The sequence below is a fragment of the Plectrocnemia conspersa genome, unplaced genomic scaffold (genome assembly GCF_051122295.1).
Source record: "Plectrocnemia conspersa isolate PC_06_02 unplaced genomic scaffold, ASM5112229v1 ptg000002l, whole genome shotgun sequence".
NCBI classification, from domain to species: Eukaryota; Metazoa; Arthropoda; class Insecta; order Trichoptera; family Polycentropodidae; genus Plectrocnemia; species Plectrocnemia conspersa.
The window spans coordinates 25,457,975-25,476,753 of NW_028277166.1; the positions used below are offsets into that span (position 1 = coordinate 25,457,975).

The window sequence follows — 18,779 nt, forward strand, 5'->3', positions numbered from 1 at the left end:
ATATCCTGCCCCTCCATCCCTCGCAGACCGAACGTCGGCCATCTTCCCCAGCGCTTCTACGCCCAAGATTCGCCTGTATGTCTTGGCTAATTGGACGCGAACGGGTTGATTAGCGTCCCGCCAAAACACAAAGGGGTGTATTCGTCGGGACGCCGATCGACAGGCAGTGGCGTAGCGTAGTCCAGTGGCGTAGTCGAGCTTCCCCTCCCTCGCGGAACTTGCGCCGTTCGATACGGCGCCGAGCGGCGCGGGCCTCAGTCGTTCGACAACTGCGAGGGGGTCCGGTCGCTGCCGACCGGTTGCACCCTGTCAATAAACAACGGGCCAAACAGTTTGACAACCAGTGACCAACAAAAATAAAGTGTTTCTGAGTGTACCATACATATTATAAATCAGAATCAGGTGAACGTGTAGTGCATGTGTGTGTCGCGAGCCGCAGTTTGGGAGTGTTGTGTGTGCTGCATGAATTCATAAACGCATTTTCGGCGCTCGATTCACATAATGTGAGTGTTTATTCATTTTTTTTTCAATTTTATTGTATTGTATATCGATCGATATTGGGTTCTCACAGTTTGAGGATTCGTGTCATTTTTTCTTATCGAATCGCGCGAGGTGTCGCTCCTCCTGTCACTCGATAACATTTTTTGACAGGAGCTGCTTGTATATGTGTGTGTTTAAATTTATTGAAAATTATGTCATTGTATTGGTTATTAGTTAATCGTTTGTTGTATAATATAATATTATTTATGATCGGCGTGTGGCGCCATTTTAGTTTTGCACGCAGGGCTGCCAACAGTCCAGTGCAAATTAACCCCCCTCTTGCGATTTTTTTATATTTTTCATACATGTTAAATGGTATGGATAAATAATATTTTTATTATTTAAATAAGTAACTACTGAATAAGAATAAATGAATGTTTATTTTATTCAACTTGAAAAAAATGAATATAATTTTTTTCAAATAAACTGATTCATTTATTATTTATTTCAAGAGATAAACTAACTATTATTTTAATATACTTTATTATGAAGCAAACATATTTTTCAATTAAATATATTATATCGTTGTATTATAGAACATTAAATTGGTATTGAATTCGAATAAAAAGTGACATCATCATATTTTGTGAAATACTGCACTGATCATATTTCTAGTTTTTACGATGATGTATGGTAATAAATGTTTGCCTATGTGAATTTATGTTTAAATCTATATTACAGAGTTTCTCAATCTTGTGTTTAAAATATGTTTTAATTCTCATTACACTCAATATTTTTTTTAAATGCAAAAAATCACGTTTTTGCTAAGAACATGATTTAATTAGAATCTTTTTTTTATATACATATATGTATATATATATATTAATAAAATATTATTGATTTTAGAAATAATAGTATAAAATAATGATCTCGAAAATAACAAGTCAATATTGCCCTGTGTATTTACACATATCGGTACCGCGCCCCAATGCAATTAACCAATCACAAGGCAGAAATTAAATAATCAGCAGATTATAGCGCAAAAATAAATTGCGCACCGCGAAATTTCTGATCATTAATGATCGATATACACAAATATGAATATTTAATAGTATATAAAACATATGTTAATATGCTTTCAATTTTAAAATACCGAGTTTTAAAAATATTTTACAATTTTATTATTAGTTCACATTGGTATAATACATTTACATGTTCTACAATTACACAATATTTTACTTAAAAATAGAGAAAAATATATAGCAGTTGTAATATATATTTGAAGTAAAATATATTTGACCATCAAATAATCACCTAATGAGAATTTATCATGTGCGCAATTTTTATTTGCGCATTCATCCAATGGTATACTCAACGACTAATACCCGAAAGACCTGGATTCATTCACTTTTTTATTTATATATTTCTATCGTGTCTGAGAGATCAGAATCAGTAACTAATATATAATTATAATTTCGATAGATCATCACAAATTAGGTTCTCTTAGATTTTTCTAGTCTCACTGATGAATATCGCATTGATTATATGAATATATTTAATAATAATTCAAGTAGAATTAAAATTATTTTTTTTATGTATCAAGTAGATATTTATTGATTGTTTTAATTTTTTTTTAATAATTTATAAATCTATTACAAATATTATTTTTTTTCAGAAATTTTATTACGCCTCAGTCAATTTTTTAAAATAGTTTGTTGTAAAAATGATTTTTATAGACATAATTTATGATATTCTTGAGCTGAATTTTTGATATCTAATATGTATGATTTTAAATAGTCATGACGATATTCATTCATGAGATAAGGAAAATCTAGGAAAACTTAATAATAAATGTTCGGTCGGAATTATAATTATATAATATCACTAATTCGGTTCTTCCAGACATGATAGAAAATTAAAATCACAAAGCTTTATTTATACTAACCTAGCTCAATTTGAATTAATAATCATGATATTAATCCGTGAGATTAGGAAAATCTAGGAAAACATAATCTGTAATTATATGTAATAATTACTAATTCGGAATTATAATTATATAATAATCAGAAGAAAACACTCTATATGGGATTCAAACCTTTCAGGTACTAATCTTCGATTTTTCCACTGGCCTATTCAATTAAAACAAAGTCGTATAACACATATGTGGTTATATTATGTTACATTTTGTATTATAAGGAGTTTTTGAATTTAAGTGCTTGTCAAATATATATATACATACATCAAAAACTACTCTTTCGAGAGAAAACAGAAATCAGTAAATATTTTAGTAAATCAAACCAGCGACTCTTAATATTTTTAAATATTATAATATTTACATGTATGGAAAAAAATTAGCATTAAAATTTATAATCACATGAAAACTTTATTAAAAAAAATTAATCCATCCCGAAAATATTTTTTAAAATATGGCATTTCAGTAAAATCATATCGGAATACATTTCACTAGTAGATATATATTTTTACCGGTGAAGATATAAATTATCTGGCAGGTGCTAGTAAAATTATATGATTTCAAATTTTCTATATGTATTTACATATTTATCATTATTTATTTACATCCGATGTATAAACGTGTATTTTTTAGTTAAATTATATTTTCAATAATAAAGTCCAAATACATTTTCACCAGTAGATGTATATTTCTATTAGCAAAAATATAATTTAACTGATAGACGTTAATATGTTGCTCTAAAATGTCTATGAAACTCAATTTGACAGTTGCGAAACGTCCATTTGCTGTTCAAACCCAAATCTAACCTAATGAAAGTTCTAAAATGAATTATAGTATTAGAACTTTTATTTGGTCAAGTCCAAAATACAAACTAACCCAACTCATAAGCGAAAGAATAAGTACAGACAGACATCGCATCTCACATATTTCTCTATACTATATCTGCATTTCGATATTATCCTGTATTTTAAAAATATGATAGCTATCTTTACCGATATTACTATGAACTTATAATATAAGAGGGCTGATCAAAGTATATTCAAACCGAAATTTGTTCAATAGGAGAGCGCAAAAAACAATTATCACTTCTCAGAAGTCAAAAATCCACATCAAAAGCAATAAAATCGTGTCGGCGCCGACGCAGTGGGAACGCTCGGTAACGAGCGTTCCCACTGCGACGGCGCCGACACGATTTTATTGCTTTTGATGTGGATTTTTGACTTCTGAGGAGTGATAATTGTTTTTTGTGCTCTCCTATTGGTCAAAATTCGGTTTATATGTGCTTTATTCGATTTTATATGGCAACACTGAGCAGCAAAAAATACACAACTAATTATGAGATAAATATTATAAATTTACATTTTTTAATAATTTTTAATGCTTAATTAAAATATTTTGCATAAAATATGATTTCTGAAAATATGTGGCTAATTTTTATATTTATTGATAGCATATAAGGGTTAACTTGTACATATTATTATTTATTCAGTAAATTATATTAAGAGTTAAAAAATATATATAATTCCAGTTGAGGTCCGGAATCATTGTTTTCCCAGGGCCCGAGTTCGCTCTCGGCGGCCCTGTATTTCCATACACTTACACATATGAGAATTATAACACTTCACACGTATAATGTACAATGTAAAATGTTTATCGTTACAAATTAATGCAATAATTTATAGCATTTACTGTGTAACCTATCATGTGTATACTAAAGGTGTAAATCGGCACATAATCGATAAACCAATACATTGCTCTCGGGTATTCGAGTGGGAGATAAACACACTGTGTACTTTTAGGTGTTAAACATTGCTTGTAGTTACAAATTTGAAATATAAAAGTGTTTAATTATGCTAATATTAGTCGAGGCACTATTTTGGCTCATTGCCATTGCTGCCAATTAAAAAACCACATCTTTTACGTGAACAGCCTGAGAATTGAATCCAATAAGTAGCTAGATCTCGAGTTTAGTTTCTATTGATCGTAGAGTTGCCAATGTCTTAATTTAGTGAAATCTATGCTAAATGACATGGCGCAATCTGTGGATTATATTAGCAATAAATACCTATGCTTTCTGAAGTCTGAGAGATAATCCGAAAAAAATAGTCGGGCCTGAAATTAATTTTTCGTGGGGTCCCAAGATCTGAGGATCCACCACTGCTTCGTAATTTGTATGCGTCGTGTCTAAATACGCATTCTATCAATAATTCCAATCGCGTCCCACGTGTATCCCGCCTGTGCCACTACAAGTTTGAGAGCCATCTACCATTTCCGTCGCGATTCGACACGTTTCAAGCCGTCAAGACACCCGGGCGTTGTTGCACAAGTGGACAAATGACCAGGTAGAAATGACAAACCGACCGTCGGTTGCTCAACATTTCTCCGAGATGAATCACCGTTGGTCAATCTGTTGATGAGATTGCTTTTCAAATGTGATACCTGTGTGGTACTCCATTCTCCTTTGGCGAAAACCTTGAGATGCAAACTCAAAGTGCGTTTTAAAAATGATATTTTTTTCATTCACCATGCACAAAACTTGTCTGTCACGCTTCGTTATGTAAACTACGACAGGTGTCTAAAACAGAGAGATAAGCGTATCAAAAGAACAATATTAAGACGCTGTCTAGTTTGGACTATTTCCGTAAAATATGCCATTTTTTATTGACATAAGCCGACTTGTTTGATCATATTTGAATGCTTTTTTTAGCAACTGTGTTTATTATGTATTCAGAAACTAAAGAAGCTAAAATGTGTTTCTTACGCTACTTTTTTTAATACAGATGTTTTAAAACTATTTATATTATCATCTTTCTTTAAATTAGCATTGTGACCATTGAATAATCAACAAAAAACAAGTATTAAAATTGTTATAACTTGACCATAACTAGTTATATATACAAACCTTGAGAAACACTTAGTTCGATCGCAAAAAAAGTTAATTTTTCAGATTGATATTTTAATTTAATTATGTTATCTCAGATTGAGAAGATGTAAGTTCGTGTTCGGTTTTTTAAAAGCGTCAGTCATGATATATTAAATATGATTAGAAAACAAGACTGATAGATTCAAATTGTTTAGTATTGAGTTAATAATTAATATTATGTATAGCAGTAGCATTAAATTTATATATATATAAAATAATAATTTATAAATAATATTATAAGATTCATGCCAAAATTAAAATATATTTCTCATGGGTTATTAATATTGAAAACATTCAGTCTCTTTATACAACTTTAATAAGCCGTTGGTTATGGTGATCGGATTATTGCGCACACGAAAATTACGCATAGCGAAAATTCTAAACATAGAAGATTGTATAAATGCTAAATATATTTTACCATCGATTCAAACAGCTTTATATTCTTAAACTTATTATAAGAAATGTTATGATGCTAAAAAATTTATTAATATTATTATAAAATATTTTTAAAAATATATATATAACATATGTTATATATACAGATTTTTATATATTTTATATATATATATATATATATATATATATATATATATATATATATATATATATATATATATATATATATATATATATATATATATATATATTGCCGTATTCTTAAATATACATATATTTGTATATTGATCATCTATGATCAGAATTTTCGCTGAGTGCAATTTTCGTTAGCACAATAATCACCGAACCCATTGGGACATTGGGTTATCATGCGGGCTATTTAATTCCCCATTATGATTGGTTAGTCGCCCTGAGGAGCGGTACCGGTATGTGAAAATACACAGGGCAATATTGATTTGTTGTTTTCAAGATGCGATTATCGAGATTATTATTTTATGTTATTTATTTCTAAAATCTACAATATTTTATTTATATATAAAAAAATGTTTTAATTCAGTTTTGTTCACAGTAATCACTTTTTTTTACTTTCTCTTAAGAAAAATAGAGTACAATAAAATATTTTAAATAAAGGGTAGAGAATCTGTTATATAGACTTAAAGACAAATTCACATGAGCAAACGTTTATTTACATACATTGTCATAAAAACGTCACATTATTTTAATATACATATATATGTATATTGGCGTATTCTTAAATATACATACATATATATGTATACTGATAATCCATGATCGGAATTTTTGCGCAATAATCACCGAACCGTTGGTTTTATATAATATAATATTGCTTATACAAGAGTAGTTTAAAACTACATATTCAATCGATTCTGTAATGCTCATTAATATCAGTCTAATAAAACGCTTGATGATTTTTTGCCAAAATTGAATTATTAACGGTTATAGAGAATATATATTTTTAAATGATATCTGTTCATATCTTGAACAAGATTAAGCTAAAAGATATTTTTTTTCTTACTTAAAAAATATTTGAGCTCACCGAATTTTATTGTGTAATTGTGAAAAACCCCCATACATTTTTGTAATCTGCCGATCCTCGCGCGGATCGGTTTCTACTTTGCCCCGTGACATTTTGAACCATGACATTTGACTGTATATATATATATATATATATATATATATATATATATATATATATATATATATATATATATATATATATATATATATATATATATATATATATATATATATATATATATATATATATATATATATATATATATATATATATATATATATATATATATATATATATATATATATATATATATATATATATATATATATATATATATATATATATATATATATATATATATATATATATATATATATATATATATATATAGTGTTTTTACTTAATTTCAAATATCTTAGATGTTTTTAAAGATTTATTTTCTGCACTCACATTTTAATTTCTTCCTTGATAGTCTTGGCGATAAAAGTGAACGTTTTTACTAGCAAGTGAAGGCTATGAAACGTCGCTATCAAAGATTTTGTTACGAAGCAATGATGTGTGACTTTTGTAGTTAAAAATAATCATGAAAATAGCTAAAAATTGACCTTCTGTATTTTTACTCAAATATGTACTTATAACTTCTTTATTTTTCAACTGATTTCTTTGTTAGATTTGGACTTTATTATTTAATAAAAAAACTAGGATTATTACATTTTTTTTAGTGATTCACAATACAATACAAAAATCATCGACTAATTCATAAATAGTGCCTAAACCAATAAGTATTGTATAGATGGTTGATAGTAAATTCAATTATCTTTGATTTGATATAAAATATTTGGCAATCGGGTGAGTAAAATTATTAGTAAAATATTCAAGTAAATAAAAAAACTTTTTTTCAAATTAAAAAATACGGAAATTTAACAATATATTAAAAATTGTTATATTTTATTAATTTTAGACTTTTCTGGTTTAGTGCAAATAACTGTCAAATATAATGGGTCAGATTTTTTTTAATTTGTAAACTAGTTCTTAAAATACCAAAGCAAAAATAAGGCGGATTAGAGTAGTTGAGAAAGTCATTTTTTAGCATTTAAATACTTTCGACCTCTAGTAAAATCTTCTATGAAAGCATTAATATTTTTATACATCTGGCATGGACCCACCCTATTTATGCAGTGATATAAAAAATGCAGTTGTTGTTGTAAGACATTTAAAAATTCAATTTTTAACAAAAAAAAGCTCAATAAAAATTCTTGAGAAATGAGAATTCATGATAGAAATTAAAAAATACTAGTGTCCATATGGGATTCGAACTCAAGTCTTTCAAGTATATTTATCGTGCTAGTTTTATACATGTATGAATTGGGCTGAACTCATCCAAATCCGCACAAGCGAATTTCAACCGTTATTCTAATTTAACATGTATTTTTATTATATTTATAGTTAATGTAAAAATTAATTAACTATACTAGTCAAACCATAATATGCCGATACTTATAAGTTATGGTTTGAACTATAGAATTGTAATCTAATATAAAATGGTTTGCTTCTTATGTATTCATATTATTTCACTGTTGCTTTGATCAAACTAATAGTACTAAATCAATATTTCGTCGGTAGTAACAAACCATATCATAAACATAGCAATATCAGATTCATAATGGAACAGCTAATCGTACAAAGTCTGGGAAATAACACGTTTCCGATCAACCTTTGGTAAAATTTTTGACATTCCTAACTCATTACTCAAAATATTATTATTTTATTTGTATGAAATGCCCATATCTTCTACCGTTTCTTAAACTTTGATTCACCGATCTACTTCGATCAGTGGTAACAGTTTCAGGTCATTCACTAAGATGATCATCTTAAATGCTTTCCCTTTTATGTTTAAATTTAATTGTCCACTTTTGTTTGATATATAGATATTTGTTAAGTGCTCTACGTTTTTTGTGAAACTGCTTTTATGTTAAGTTTCAAATCAAATATCATTTAATATTTTTCAAAAAATTGATAAACACTTTGCTTTAAAAAAATCCAAAAAAAAACACAAATGTACATAGCATAAAACTTATTTCTGTTTCAATCTCAACTTGAAGCCTTGCCTTTTGTAATAATCATCAAAAAATGACAGTTTAAAGTAGTTGCATTTTAATACTATTATTATTAAGCTCATATTTTCTTAAGAATTTTTGATTACATAAGTCGAATATTGCTGTCCAAAAATAGACTTATATTATGTAATCACTATGACAGTTAAAAACCTTTACTTAATATTTTGATTTGTCTCATATTTTTCAACAAACTAAGATCTTAACTTTATGAGTAATATTATGTAACATCGCTCAATGTCATATTTTTAAATGCAAGATAAACCGCATCAATCATATCGCCCGATCGTATCTCGCTTATATTATTATATAGACACGTGTATTATTATTTTTAAAGACATGCGAACATTTTGAATACATTGTCTTGTGCGATAATCACGCAAGAAGGAAATAATAATAGAAAAAACATCAACTTCCTGATGGTACGTACATTCTTTGCCTATCTGACGACATTGATCTTGATCGCTTTTGAATTAAGCAAAAGTTCGCACGATCATCGAGAACGCATTAAGCACGCGAGCATTAACTCCGTGAGAAACAAGAGATTGATTAGTACGCATCCCCAAACAACGTTTGAGAATCGCTTGCTAAACGCCAAATAAGTAGGAAGCTTTCCCAAGGCTTTGAATTATAAGTTTGTTTAAAAAATTCACGCCGGTTTGCGGAGCGGCGCTTCTAAACTCTTTTTTCTGAGTGACCACTTTGAAATGTCACTCGTGTTGTTTTTCCTCTTGGAAACTATTACATAATTTATTATCTGGTAAGAATTTATGAACGCAGTTAAGTGACGAAATTTATTGCCTCGCAAAAAGCCTTGATTTTATGACACACATGGTAATATAACAACGTTTTATGTGCATTTTTAACGTTCAAATATGAGATGTGTGCAATACGATAGAAATCCAAGTGGCGCGCTTAAAATTAGCCCAAAGATTTTTTCAATCAATTGAGTAGCTATAATGAAAAAAAATCTTGATTACATTAAAATTGAGCATTTAAAAATAACCATACCATCGTCACTTTTAAAGTTTTTTGAAGCGTCGAAAAGGCATTTTTAATTTTATGCTATTTCAGTCATTTGTACTTTATGCTTAGAATTTGTCTGAAAAACATAATAATTGCTTGATTAAATTAATGCTGCGTATCGAGATTTTAGTTTTAATCACTTTTTTTAGACATATGTATGTATAGTCCGTCCAATATGTTAACGCTCATCATCGTTGTATTAGAAACAAGGGTGCGTGTACGCATGCATGCATATATATATATATATATATATATATATATATATATATATATATATATATATATATATATATATATATATATATATATATATATATATATATCGGTGTAAACAAATTCGCGGAAAACTGTATATATATATATATATATATATATATATATATATATATATATATATATATATATATATATATATATATATATATATATATATATATATATATATATACAGTTTTCCGCGAATTTGTTTACACCGATAGGAGAACTTTACCAGTACTAAATCAGGGCTGTTTTAAGGGTAGGGTGAACATACGTTGGAAATTGAATTAAAAATTATAATATGTTTTATTTTTATTTTAAATCATTGTCATGTTGTGTTATTTTGTAATCAATAGAACAATTCCTGTAATATTCTATTGGTATTTTTTTTAAATATTATGTTAAACAGATATTCAACCTGGAGTGATTTCAAAACTGCTATCATGTTTTTGAGTTAAATATGTATATAAATAAATAAAATAAGTAAGAAAGTGATATTTTACATCATCTTCAACAAATTAAATTAAAATAGGACAAATTAATTGAACGTTAAATTTCTATTATATTTTCTCAACAATTCTGTAGCAATGAGCGTTCATATCTTGGACGGACTATACGTACATTTTACTTTTTTATAAATATTTGTCTAATATTAGCAATTATTACAAAATACTCGTTTTAACATAAACATAATTTTGATTAGCAAAGTTTACCAACATTTCCATATTCTTAAAAAAATCGGAATTAATATGATTATTTAAAACTAAAAAAAATATTTTAGAAAAAATCATATTTTTGTCTATCGTTCTTTTTTGTATTTGTATATTAAGAGTTTTTCTATGAATTAAATCTTTATTTTTGGTTTTTTTCTATTATTTTTAGGAAGATAAAATCTTAGCTATGTTTGTAATATAACCTAATCCGCCATATTGTTTCAAAATGGCAGCTATTAAAAAATCTAAAGGGGTAAAAAAAATTTAAATCAAAATTAAAAAAAAATACTTTTTTTATTTATGAAAAATGCCCCCCCCCCCCCGACCGCATGCCCTGTTTTAAAAGTCACCACACGCCTCTGATATACATATATATTAAAATCTGATTTTTCCCCCTTCAAACATAATTATTGACAAATTCACTTAAAATGACTTGCTGAAAAACTTTTGAAAATGTCTATGGAGTGCAAAGGGTTAAAGATGAATAAATAAGCCATACTATTTTTATATTTCTTCTGTACTTTCCAACACTTTATTTTATTTTATCACATCCAACAATGATCTTCCTCAAACCAATTAATTAGACTTTTACAATGACTGCTTCTTAGCATAAACCAATTTTTCAACAAGTCTTTTTAATTATTTTGCCCAACAAAAATAAAAAAATATAATTTTACATTCACTAATTTGTATATGTATTATATATGCAACATTTTACGTGCATTACTAGTGAAGTTATGTTTTCACTAGTTTAAATATAATTTTATTGACTCAGTCGGTTAAAATGTATCTAACAATTGATTTATAATTTCACTGCATAGTATCAGCAAATGTGTATTTGTTTTTAAATGCATGATCTGGTACGCATGTTTCCACATGATCATAGATAGTTTGAAAAAATACCACAGTATCTAAAATAAATTAAAACAAATCCAAACCTAAACTATAAGTTAAAAAACTGTAGTTAGTTTTAGCTTTCATTAGGTTAGGTTTGGATTTAGTTCATTCATTTAGGTTAGATTTGGGTTTAAACAATAAATGGACGCTTTGAAACTAATTTTCTCTAGCGCCCATTACATATCTACCGATAAAAATGTATTCAGATATGATTTCACTGAAACGCCAGTGAAATTACAACTCCACGCTTAATACACATTATATATTATATAACTCACTTAATTCAGAGCAATAAAAATGCATATTATGTAAATATGTTTATCAATGATATTAGAAAACTTCGAGATGTAGTAAAATTCTTCGCCAGATTTATTGAATTTTTTTATAATTCTTTCTATTAAGATTAAAACAAGATTTTATAATGCTAGCATTCGTTCATTGCGTTATGCCGGAATTATATCTATCGAGTTTTAATTTACCATATTTCCTTTTTTTGCTCAATAGCCTTATCCGCAAATTTACGGCGCGAATATTGACCTTTTAAAAATGTTTTATTAAGCAACCTATTCAGTGACAAATTGCCAAAGCGATAGGAAACTACGCTGTCGAAACTCCTCTAAGACAATTTGTTAGTTTCTGACAAATAAGTCACCTACGCCTTTACCAAACTTGTGCATTCCACACGCGCGATCTTTAACCTCAACATCCTTGAAAGACAATACAGCATTGTTTATATCAGGCACAGTGGGCGATACGAAAGAAAGGCTGATCCCGCATCTAACCCTAAAGTCTGAATAAATAAACTGACTCGGTAACTTAAACCCAGGTGGTACCTTATCGAACTCGGGGTGTGAATAATTGATTTTTAAGTAATGTTTTCGGGTTGGGACGTGATTTTCTGCCAAGTTTCACGCACCTGGTGCTGATCGAGGCTGAACCGGGATTGGTTCGCAATTAAGGTAGGTATGTATCACTGTAATATATGTACGGGTATATATATTACATAGATAGAAGCTGTATAAAATACGTGTTTGTGTATCGTGAATTAACGGTATTAACAATTGACCGGCCTATTGCGCGCTGGACGCGTTAATTTCGCTCGAGTATCGATATTGCGCAACTTTACTAAGATTAAGTGTATTATGTGCTACATTGTGTTTAACGGTTTTGTTAGTTGATCTTTTTTAAATAGCTTTATCAAGAAAAATCTTATGCGTAGTGATTAATAAATAAAGATTTACATCTTGGCATTTAATACGATAAAGCAATTACGTGTTTTTGTAATATTATTGTTTATAAAAAAACATTGAGAAGCACTAACCGAGATCAAAGCGCAAAAACCGACACAAACATCACCATCGGTCTTTTGTTCTTCAATTACCTCTCCACTATGATTATTATGCGAAAATGGAGCTTCTAGGGCACTTTTTTGTTCTCGTTGCTCTTCTTCCACCTGCACGTTCAACGCAATCCTCTTTTTCTAAAGGCAATCTACAGAGTAAATCTCCTAGTAAACACATACATTCAAGCTTCACTCGACGTTGTGTTTAATAGAAAATTCTTAAAGAAGAGTTTCAATAGACATATTTTACTGTATAATGGCTTAAAAATCCATTCATGAAGAAAGCGTATTTTTAATCTATTGAAACTTTGCTGGTGTGGTATTTTTGTGTGTGTGTGTATGTCTTCCGTTCTGTTTGTTCTCCTTATCCGACTTCCGTTTGTTTGACGTTTCACGAAGTCGCATTGTTTGTTTGTTTTGTGAAGTGTCAGTTGGTCTTCTGCGAACTTTTCTTTATTGTGTTGCGTTATCTGGTTATCTAGAACCGAAAATAAATTTAATATATACTGCGAGAAGTTTCATAATCAAGCGTTTATTATCAATGTACAGAGCGGCCCAATAAAACTGGATCATTTGCGTTATCAAAAATTACTCAGCGTTATCATATCTACAAAACAATTATCAAAATTCAGCCTCGCTTAATTTGCTTATCGCAAATTTTTCTCGCTGATCGATGATCAGATTTTTGCATTCAACTGCACACAACCCAAGGTTGACTCATTAGAAGTTTGTTCAGGTGTTTCTAAAGCAGAAACAATACTTCGGTGAAACGAATAAACATCAATTGTTCAAACAACGATTCACGACAACGGCGTCAAAATAACCCACTAACGGATTTCTACAACAGGTAGCCAAACAAGGCCAGGCTGGTTTATTCGGTCTAGAAAAAATGTCTGCCTTGTTATCGACATTTTCGCCAATTAACGCCAACGAGGAGTTCATTGGTTCCTTTGGATAGCGAATATTTGCTGTTCATTGTTGACACAACATATTTACTTTAGTTAGGCCCAGGTGTGAAAATGAATTATTTTTTTATATGCAGTAAAACAATTGTTTTCATTGGATATTTCGAGTTTTGAGGCCGAAGGGGTGTGACTTTACAGCCAAAGTGGTACTGGTCGATTTCATACCGGCCACCGCTGCGCTTGCACACATATAATGAAGCGATTTGGCGCATGCCTAAAAGTCATCTTAATACTAATGTAAAAATACACGTTAAATATAGCTGTATTTTTGGTTTTAAAAGTCGAGTGTGTGAGAATTTAACATATTTTTAATTCTAAGAAATATTTTAATGTAAGTAAATGGTCCAAATTCTAGTAAAAAAATAGAGTACTGAATGAATTTATGGTCTTCGAATCGCACTTGAAGAGCAAAACTTAGTGGTGTCGGTCTTCTTGAAAAGCCTTTTTATATGTTTGCTCTATAGCAGATTCTACGAATCCTGAGCTAGTTGTTTTCAGTTAACTTAGCCGATCGACCAACGGGTCATTTATTCATTGCATGTTGTTTAAAAAATACTGTTTCAAAGGTTATAACAAAAAATATGAACTAAAAGGAATTAAAAAACTGAAATTTATCAAATGTTATATTTATTTTATTAGTAGTTTACAATCTGTGGGTCGCATAATATCAAAATTAAAATCATAAAATTTATTTTATTTCAAATTAAAAAAATATATACAAAAAAACTGAATATAAATAAAATAAAAAATAAATATATGCTTGTTTTGAGGATTAGTTTTCTAAATGCATTGATTTTCTGTGATACTTGTTTATTATCACGGCACCACGCTCAAATTTAACAATTGCTGTTCAAACCCAAACCTAACCTAAACGATTATAATAACGGTATAATGGTTAATTTGTTAAGGTTAGGCTTAGGTTTGAACAGCAAATGGATGTTTCGCAACTGCCAAATTTGAGCGTGGCGCCGTTATAATAAACAAGTAGCAAAATTTAATTCAAGTAAAATATTTAATATTGCATTTCTTTGATATTATCCTGTTATCAGCAGTCAAATTTATTCTAAAAAAATATGTATTTATCTGTTTATTTATTTATTTATTTATATACAATAATAAATTCGTTGCAAAGAGTTAAACGCTCACACGCTGCCGCTCGTTCTCACCTAACCAGTTTAAATTTAAAACGTATTTATATATCAAAATAACATTTTGCTATACACTATTTGCGTTAATACAGTCAGTGCCTTTGAACTCTTGCATTTTTTACTACTATCACACCTTATCACTTTCACGAGAGATAAGATTAAAAGGTTTTTTAATGTTATCACTACTGAATTTTAAATACGTAAATGATAACGACTTATAAATATAGTATTGATTTTAATTTCTATAAATTTGTTTAAAATATAAATAGGAGGATAAGTATTTCGAATTTATATCCGTATCGTGTGCTTTAGACGCGTAAACTCAAACTTACCATCTCTTTCTCAATTATGAGTAATGCTAAAATGAATATCTCTCGAACTTACTGTGTTAACACAAATAGAGCATAAAATTTTTAATACATTTTGAAAATGTTTAATTTTTAAAACGTATTTATGTAAGTTAGGTGCAAACGAGCGACAGCGAGTGAGCGTTGGTCAGATAGTGAATACCCCATGAACACCACAAATAGAAATGTACGGCTTCTGCTTATAAAAATATAATTGTTTTAATGAAAATATAATTATATATACATGAATAAAATATATAAACAAATTAATAAATATCTTTTTTGGAATAAATTTAGCACATAATAACATAAAAATATCGTAAAATTATTTTTTTATTCAAATTAAATTTATTTTAATTTAAATATCTATTTTTCGTGGAAACAAAATCAGTGCATTTCGGCAAATAATCCTCAAAACCAGCATTTTTATTTTATTTTATTTATGTCGAGTTTGTATTTTTTTAAATTAAAAATAAAACATATTTAATGATTTTAATTTTGATATTATGCGACCCACAGATTTAAAACTACTGATAAAATAATTTTAACATTTGCACCAATAAAAATCAAAACATTTGATACTTTTTTTGTTTTTTAATTCCGTTTACTTCAAAAGTTATCATATTTCACGCGATGAAAAAAGACACTTGAGTACTAAAACGATTTTCAATGTATGTAAGTACGGCAGTGGCCGGTATAAAATCGACCAGTACCGTTTGTTTTATTAGGCATATATAAATTATTTCATATACATACATTTATTTATTTATTTATTTATTAAAATTATAAGCATCGTGACCTGACAGGCAAACCTAATGCGTCACGATAGTCAAAAGTACTAATACATCATAATACATACAAATATAAACGAGACAAAACAACAGACACAAATCACCTCAACAGGTGTGCATTGTCCCATACGAATTGAACCAAAACTCCATAAGTGCAAGAGAAAATGTCAATATTACTATGGACAGAATTGAGCAGATAAATGGCCTTGGCCAGAGAAGAGTTGGCAAGTGCTCCAGTTTTACACTTAACAGGCAAGAATAGTGGACGCGACCGAGAACTATATCCACCTTCAGGAGCCCACATTTGAAGCTGCTCGAGCACTGAAGGATTGTCTACGATGCCCTTGAGCAATTTCCAGAAGTGTTTAATTACATAAACACTTCTGCGAGTCGACAAAGAAACGTATCCCAGGGCTCCCAAAATAAAAGCACTGGGAAACAAGAACGGATAATACCCGTATTCCTTCAAGTATAAATATCGAAGAAATTTACGTTGTACTTTTTCCAGCTTCAATTCATTACATTGATTCATTACGCCTGGGATCCAAATGATGGAGCTAGTTTCTAGTATGCTGCGGACTAGAGTATCATAAAGAGTGTGCAATACTAAAGTATTCCTGAAGTAACGCGCATTTCTCAAGATAAAACCGAGCATTTTTAAGGATTTGCTATGAGTCTCTGCAATGTGCTGGCTAAATTTCCAACGTTCTTCGAAAGTCACTCCTAAGTCCTTAGTTGAAGAAAACCTTTCCAGAAAATATCCGCCTAGATGGTATGAATATTTTGCCGGCGTTAACGACCTTGAAAATGAAATTGTGTGACATTTCTTTACACTGAAAGGCAATTGGTTATAGCAAGCCCATTTCCATATAGAGTTGAGATCCTCCTGTAGGTCGAGGGAATCAGAAATCGAATGCATTTTCTTGTAAATTTTCAAGTCATCTGCATATAATAAAAAATCTGAATGCTCTATTGCTGTTTCTATGTCATTAATGAACAATAAAAACAACAATGGACCCAAATTGGATCCTTGAGGTACTCCAGTAGGGGTCTTATATCGTTCTGAAAAAGAGTTATTATACTTGACGAATTGATATCTATTGGTCAAATAATTTGAGAATAGATTTATGAGATCTTCAGAAAACCTGAACATGTAGCTACCGTTATCAGGTGCTGGAGTTGAAATGACAGTTAAATTATCGTCGGTTGTGATCTGTTATGTGTTCTTGTAATGATCTGGCCGATCCGTGTATCTTCTTGAGTCTCTGAAACGTTTTTTGGTCATTTTTTATATTGCTGGCTCGAGACAGCTCTGACGAATTACATATGAGGACGGTAGTGAGCCAATTGCATCGCTTTTTAAATTCAACCATGAAATATGTTAAGGCCTTAAAAGTAAAACTTTCAGATTGCCGTTTCGGCGTAAAAATAACAATAGTCCTTTTGCACAGTGTAAAACATCCTCATCCTTTTCCCACAAAAGCTAGTTTTTCGGTACTTTTGGATGATTACGAGTGACTCACATTTTGCGACAGATTTGATAATAGGTGGTCTGTGAAATATTGACAACTATAAACGCAATTGTTTAGCTCCGAGATTCCTCTTCTATTGTTAGGTCCTTCTTTTGAGTTGCTATTTCTTTTTATTTGTTCTAAATGATCGTTAGAATGATCTCTATATTAATTGTAAAATATTACAATGATAATCTTAGTATTGAATAAAAATAAAATACTTTATGTGTACCTAAATATAGAGAATTGTCTTTTTCGTAGTTTCCTTTCGAAGGATAAACCCAATTTAGATTTACTGTCCATATATGGTGCAGTTTGATAAATAAATACTAAGGTTCAAGTTTTATATTAACAATTTAGAATGGTATAAAGTGGAAGGAAGGGATCAACTATAAAAGAAAACTGAATAGGTTAATTAAATTCTTTGATGTTTAGAGACACATAATATATTTGAGTTCTATTCAGAAGAGTTTTTTATATAGTCATTGTGCTTTACCTTGGTTCAAAATAAATTTTTAACTTTGATCTTGTAATCAATATCCTTAAAATAAAATTGAGACTGTCTAACTAATTAAATGCATATCTACTGCACCTATTACTAATTACCAATGCTTTCGGGAAGTTTATAAAGTAAAGCATTAATCACTTTTTTTTTTTAAATTATTATTAATTTATTTAACTTCGATTCTCCCGATACTCCGGAGACTTATCTCAATCACTTTGATGTCAATAGTTATTTTTTTTACCGACATATATAATAGAAAATTATTTTGATTGCCAAGAATAAAGATATTATACGACACGTGTTCAAAACGATCGGGCCATTTGTGTCAAAATACCCATACGTTGGCAGATTT

The 18,779-nt window shown here is 29.3% G+C and overlaps 1 protein-coding gene across 4 annotated transcripts in view; it reads left to right on the plus strand.

Moving 5' to 3' along the window:
• Window positions 1-256: 256 nt before the first annotated feature.
• The window catches only part of Prosap (SH3 and multiple ankyrin repeat domains prosap), an 87,594-nt gene continuing 69,071 nt past the window's right edge, over window positions 257-18,779 (plus strand). For all 4 annotated transcript variants that reach the window (XM_088181611.1, XM_088181619.1, XM_088181615.1 and 1 more), the window contains exon 1: window positions 257-503. The gene's annotated coding sequence lies outside the window, so the exon portion shown is untranslated. The remainder of the gene's footprint in view (window positions 504-18,779) is intronic.